The 6,931-nt window shown below is 43.2% G+C and overlaps 1 protein-coding gene across 2 annotated transcripts in view; it reads right to left on the reverse strand.

The window, feature by feature from the left end:
* LOC116705963 (heparan sulfate glucosamine 3-O-sulfotransferase 5) overlaps window positions 1–5,585 on the reverse strand; it is a 105,584-nt gene extending 99,999 nt beyond the window's left edge. Inside the window, exon 1 of one of the 2 annotated variants that reach the window (XM_032542471.1) lies at window positions 5,074–5,585. The gene's annotated coding sequence lies outside the window, so the exon portion shown is untranslated. The remainder of the gene's footprint in view (window positions 1–5,073) is intronic. The other variant, XM_032542470.1, reaches the window with a different exon arrangement.
* Window positions 5,586–6,931: the final 1,346 nt, after the last annotated feature.

Consider the following 6,931-nt stretch of genomic DNA (forward strand, 5'->3'; position numbering starts at 1 on the left):
TTGAACCAGCTACATCCATGATTAGTTTGGTTGGGTTTAGGAAACTAAGTAATACTTCATTGAGGTAAGGGAAGGATCAGGGTCAACAACGTCACATTGCTTCTGCTGTTGCTTCTCAGATATGAGAGTCATCATTCACAGAGCCACAAGAGGGCGTTGGTCAGGTCATATAATTTGACCAAACAACCAGGGCTTAAAATGAAACATTGCCAACCCGCGAAAAAAGTTACTAGCCAATATGGCTGGTGATGAATGAAGCAAATAACACTGCATCTGTTTGAATCGGCCGGCTGCAGAACAGATGTGACGGGTCAGTGTTGCCATACTATATATCCACGGCGTTCTACCAAATCAAGCTCCTTCTCAAGGCTATTTTGCAGCAGCACCTCAGCTTTTCTCGGTGCTTAGCACAGTCCAAGATGATTGTGATTGGTTTAAAAAAAAGCCAATAAACCAGGGCATGTTTTTCTCCCATCCCAGAATGCTCTGTGGACTATCTAGACCTTCCTTTGCAGTGCAGCGAGATTAGCGTTGCCAGATTTGTCTGTTTTCTGCTGAAGAAATTTGGGCAGTTTTGTACGGGTGTTTGGCTTGGAAACTTAATCTTTATCTGGCAACACCATGTTGTGTGTAGCGTGTGCGGTTTTGATTACGAGCTAAGCTGAAAGGGGGTGAAAGTAGCTCAGTCCATAGGGAATTGGCTTGGGAACCGGAGGGTCACTGGTCAAGTCCACATGCGGACCAAAGTATGGTGGTGGACTGGTAGCTGGAGAGGTGTCAGTTCACCTTCTGCTCTTGAGGACCATGTACCATGTGAAGGTACTGAGCGTGTGTGTGTGTAATTCAGGCCTGCATGTAATAACAACAGAGTGTAAATTGCAATTTCCCCTTGTGGGACTAATAAAGGACTGTTCTTATAGAGTGCTTTCCTAGTCTTAACTACTACTCAAAGCACTTTTACATAGTACAATTCACACGCATTCATACACTGAGACCGTACATGGTGCCACCTGCTCCTCCGATTAACCCTCACACACATTTACACTCCGATGGTGCAGCATCGGGGGCAACTCTGGGTTCAGTGCCTTGCCCAAGGACACTTTGACATGGGACTGTAGGGTCAGGGATTGAACCAGCGCAAAAAAACGCGGAACGGCGCAAAACAAACCAGCAGCTAACATTCAGTCGAAAAGTTAGTTAATAAAAAAACTAAAAACAAATGGGAAGATTTTGGGAGTTAAGAAACCAGAAGAGCAAAAGAGGAAGACACACGATGAAGAGTTTGGACCCAAAGAGCGGGCAGCAGGAAATGAGCATATCCAGAGTTACAGACTCAGAGAGGGACTCTGAAGATTAGAGATTCTGATACATAATCTTTATCTTCTGTTCACCTTTGAAGATTTTGTTATACCATGATTTTTTTCAAAGTAAATGTTTGTATTTTTAACATTTTAAGGTACAGTATGTCTGCCGTCAACTCAAATAAAGCAATTTAAAGGAACAAAAGGATGTTTAAATGTATTCGGGTTTTTTTTCCCTTGAAAAAACATGTAGCTGGTGGAAAATCTGATTGGCGGGTAACTTTGAAAATCTGTTAGTCATGTTGGCTTGCGATCAAAAAAGTTCATTTAAAGCCCGCCAAACAGCCAATGCTGTCATCAATGTTTCATCCCCCATCTCTCTCCCCCTTTCCTGTCTATCCACTGGCAAATTTCACTAATAAAGCCCTAATAATCATTTCATTAAGACTAGTGTAGAGTCCAGTTATGCAGGCCGTGCATGTTCAAGCCTGAAATCCTGTATGGTAGATACAGCACACACCTGGAATAACCGAGTATCTGGGGGGAGCGTACATAAGTAGCACTATCATTATTAAACCAAAGCACTGTAATATCCAACACACCTAGTAGCGCTCATTCCTCTGCACTTTTGCCCTCCGTCTTTTCATCTTCATTCTCACAGGCTGCCACGGAGCTCTAGGCACTTACCTAATAACAAAAGCCCTATTAGAGAGTTAATGCGGAGTAATGATGACAAGCAGCAGCACTGAAAATAGCACCTGTCGCCTGAGACAGTTACAAATCGCCTGAGACAATACTGATCATGCAACGACACAAACACAAAAGGAGAAAGTAAGAAACGTTGAGGCTCTGGATGTGTTGAACTCAGTTTGAACATAATCTTCTACACCTCCTGAAACACCAACGTGGGGGGATCTGAGAGTAAAGGCCAGTGGACATAGGTTCCTACGTAGGTTGGTACGTAGGTAGGTGGAGATATGGACCCTACGCCGTAGCCCAGTGTTGTAGTCAAGACCACCTAAACCAAGACCAAGTCATCACCAAGACCAGAACGTATGGAGACTGAGACAACACCAAGACTTTGAGGGGTTGAGATCAAGTCAGGACCAAAACAAGACCAGGGCCAGATGGGATTTTATCAGAGGACAGCATAGAAAATCTGCTTACAAGTACAGCAACACATAATATTATCGGATAGAACAATATAATTTTTCTAAATAAAGTACATCACGTTCATTATTAATTTCACTTGTTTTTATTTGTAACAAATTGTGTATCCAAATACAATACACATTTTCTTTGGGCTGTTAGTCCTGTGACAAGGGCTGGGAAGAGTTTTTTTCTCAGAACTGTATAAAAATATAGGAAATGAAGTACACAAAAAAATGTTGCACAGCAACAAGTGCACTAAAGTCAGTTTAATATGTTTCTGTTTCTAAGCTGGCCTCAAACTTTCAACAAAGAAGAGTTGCCATATCCATTTACCAAATGGAAAGGCAGTCATTGGTTCAACAGGCAGCAAAGTGACAGCACTCTGATTCAATGGGAATCAAATTTGTCAGATTGACAGCACTCTAGACCAATAGATTAGGGGGGCACCGAGAAGTGGGGAGAGAAATCATATTTCAGGTGGGGGGGCACCCAAGGCCCCCCCTCTTGACCCACCTCTACATAAAATTTGATAATGCACAGGCAATGTAGTGATATGCCTGAAGTTGTGGTCTTGACCTGGTCCTGAAATAAAGTCCTGAGTCCTCTTTATCCGACACCAGACCGAGTAAAAATGTGGTCCATTCCAAGGCAAGACCGAGACCTTCAAAAATACCAAGAACCGATCTTGAGTACTACAACACTTAAGTAGCATGACGTACACCTTTCAAAAAATTGAACCAAACGTTGCGGCGACGCTAAACACACCCACTTTGATTGGACCGTTTGGCCGTGGCTTGGTATCGTTGCATCCCCCCCAACCCCCCCGCCCCCCATTTCCTAGTTCTCCTTCTCTATAAATAACGTGAAGTCAAGGAGAGGGTTAACTTCTCCTGCTCCACTTTGTTTCTCTCACTATGACTCTAGAGTCACTACTCACTCTGAAGATAATCACAGTCACTCTCTGACTCGCACACACACACACACACAGACACACACACACACACACAGACACGCACACACACACACACACACAAACCTTCTTCTTTAAAGAGATTGACGCATACACCAACTCCCAAGTATAAACTTCAACTTCAAAAACACAATGCGTTTCAGTTTGTGCACAAGCATGCCCATTTAAAGATGAATTTTTTTGTCTTTTTGAAAATGCATGATGTTTGATCAGTGAGCTGCGGCAGTAGGGCAATCCTACGGGGGGGCTGACAACTAACAATTACTTACATTATCCATTAATCTACTGATTATTATATTGACTAATAGATTAAACATCTGTTGTAAAAAAATGTCAGAAAATAGTGAAATGTCCTTTCCTGATTCTCAGAGCCCAAATAGGTGTCTTTAAATGTCTTGTTTTGTCCAAAACGCAAATATTTTTCATTTTAATATGATATAAAACAGAAAGGGTCAGAAAATCACCATATTTGAGAAGCTAAAAAAAGCATTTTTTTTTAAATTTATTGTTGCATGAAAAATGACTGAATCGATTTTTCAATTATCTAAATAGTTGCCGATTCTTATTTTTGTCATTGCAGCTCTAGTGGAAACTCAAGTCTGTTTTAATGTATTCCACTTCATCATTGGTGTGAAAGAAGAAAAAGCTTAAGCCAACTCTTCTTGTTTTCATGTTCCTGTCGTCTTTTAGCATTTGTATTATCAACTTTTATTGTATAGGGCATATATGCATGTATGCATAATTTATAGCTCAATCCTTTTATCTGTTTTTTTGAAGGTGACCTGGTGTGGTTGGATGTGACACAGCCTCCAGGCTAATTCTGGCACATTTTACTAGTGTGTATTAGAGGTGTGCATTTAAACCTGACCCAAATAAATAAAATAAAAGATGTGGCCACACTGGGAAGACCAGGAAACACCAGGAATAACACACCACAATGCCCAGTCTCTCTGTAGGAATACTACTTTTTTTAGCTCACAGATTCATTCTTATTCTTTATTTAAAGATCATTTTTGGGGGGCATTTATTACATAAGACATCTGAAGTTGTGAAAGGGCGGAGAGGGGGGGATTGCCTTGCAGCAAATGTGAGAGGAATGAACATTTGTACGTGGGGGGGGGCACGCTCTACCAGGTGAGCTACCCAGGCACCCCACGCGCTGATTCATTCTACCGACCTGGAAGAACCTGACATTATGCAGCACTTCAAACTGGGAAAACTCAGGTGTACATTGCGTGGTTCCGTGGACACATTTTCTCAGACTTTGCAACCCTCCATTGACATTTTAGAAGCTATAGGCAACACATATCCCCGAGGCTCATACCCTAACTCTGTATCTATGATAACTATCTGAGGTGTGACGTCAATATTTGGAGCATCTTTGAACTTTGATAATTATCTAATCGGATTATCTGTTTTACGTGACCTATTGTGTTCGTGTCTGTGTATGTACATGTTTTTGTAAAAACTATTTCTGTAGTATTTTAGAGAGAGTGCATGCAATATGTTGCTCTCTAAAATACCAATAAATAAAAAGACGTTTGAAGAAAAAAAACATGACACACCTATTAACACACAAAACACACCTAAGTGTCTGTTTTGCCCCTATTGGACTTTACAACTCAAAAAGATGTCCGGGGTTGTGCTCACCTGGTCGGTGTCCTCCGCGGGACACGGCGGCTACCCTTCCAGCCGGGATGCAGCGCAGGTCATAAAGCCTGTCCACATGTCCCCTCCTCGCCCAGAGGCGCGTGGCTTCGGGTTAAACAGGAGGACAAGAAGCGGCAGGTGTGGAAGTGAAGAGGGCTCCTATTCGGATGTTCCGCTCCGCGTGCAGCGCGCACTCGCTCGGACAGCGCAGGTGTCCAGAGAACGCGCAGAGAGAAATATGCGTCCTGTCGCGACAGTATACTGTTAGATTTTCTCTCTGGTTTCACAGGAGCGTTGAGGTAAACAGGGAGCCTTTCTGAAGTCCATTTACACCGAGGCGCCCTCCATCAGCAGCCCGCGGATCAGTCAGTGTGGCGGGCGAGACGCGGGGAGTAGCACTGCTGCTGGATGGAGGAGGCTGCACGGGGACGGCTGGGGCGTTTTCCTCCAAGAGGAGGAGGAGGAGGAGGAGAGGGAGGAGGAGGAGGAGGAGGAGGAGAGATGCTCAGCTCAGTGTGAGAGCCTTAAAAAGTTTCGAAAAGTAGCCTATATCAGGTGATATCTATGGAGGAAGATTAGTGCCTTAGATAAAAAACATAAAGTTTAGGAAAATTTTATTTGAGTTTGAAGTCAGACTTCAGAGAATTAAGCCAGAATCATGAGGAAAAAACTCTATGCACATTTACATTGCTATGTTTGGGTTTTTAAGCATTTGAGCTTTGATCCAACAAGACCTTGTGACTGATAAGACCCAATTACGAGGAGAAACGGCCTCAGTGTTGGTGTTGCCAAAGGTCTCCATTTGTCGTTGAGACTGAAACACAACCCTGCAGATTGCAAACCAAAATGTGTTTCCTAATGTCTGTTTAGGGGCTCAGAAACGCCAGAGAAGGGGATGATGATGCTCTTTTATATAGACCTTAGTGGTCCCCTAATACTGTATCTGAAGTCTCTTTCCCAAAATTCAGCCTTGGTTCAGAATGACAGCCACTAGAGCCAGTCCCACAATGAGCTTTCCTTAGTATGTGCCATTTCTGAGTATGTAGCTTTTGAGGAGGAGAGAAGGGGGGGGGCCAAGGTGGAGGCTGGGGGTGTGGCCTTGACCAACTGCCACTTTGCTCATTAGAAAGCCATGATGTCTCTCTTACTCTCTCTCTCTCTCTCATGGGTGGGCCAAATTCTCTGGGCGGGCAAAGCAGAGAAAGGAGAGATAACCTTGCCCCTCATGACCTCATAAGGGGCCAGTTTTCAGATCGGCCCATCTGAGCTTTCATTTTCTCAAAGGCAGAGCAGGATACCCAGGGCTTGGGTTACACCTATCACCATTTCTAGCCACTGGGGGGGCCATAGGCAGGCTGGGGAACTCATATTAATGTTAAAAAAAACCTCATAAAGTGAATATTTAATACCATGGGACCTTTAAAGAGCAACTTAATACTAGGGATGCACCAATCCAACTTTTTCAGTCCTGATACTGATGCCGATGTGTACCTGTTGATATCTATACTGATCTGATGCTGTTGAATTGATAATAAACTGTATACCTTGCACTTCATACCTTCCTTCCACTTTTTGGAAGAGACTAAAGCCCCCAGACTTTTCCAAGTAAACATCACTTTCCTAACTAAGATAAAATAACATAGATGTAACGTATTGAATTTGCTTCATGCTTTTGGATGTGGTTGACTAAATTGGTAGTATTGTACTTAGCAGTACTACCACCACCCCTCAAAACATTTACTTTTCTGACATTGCAAACAGCCGACAAACTAGTTGGCGTGGCGAGTGTGAAGTATCTCCACACAGCCAACTTGCTTCATGTTGTTTCCTCAACTCTTCCAGCATGCGACACACGTGC

Source organism: Etheostoma spectabile, chromosome 18, assembly GCF_008692095.1.
Source record: "Etheostoma spectabile isolate EspeVRDwgs_2016 chromosome 18, UIUC_Espe_1.0, whole genome shotgun sequence".
Taxonomy (NCBI): Eukaryota; Metazoa; Chordata; class Actinopteri; order Perciformes; family Percidae; genus Etheostoma; species Etheostoma spectabile.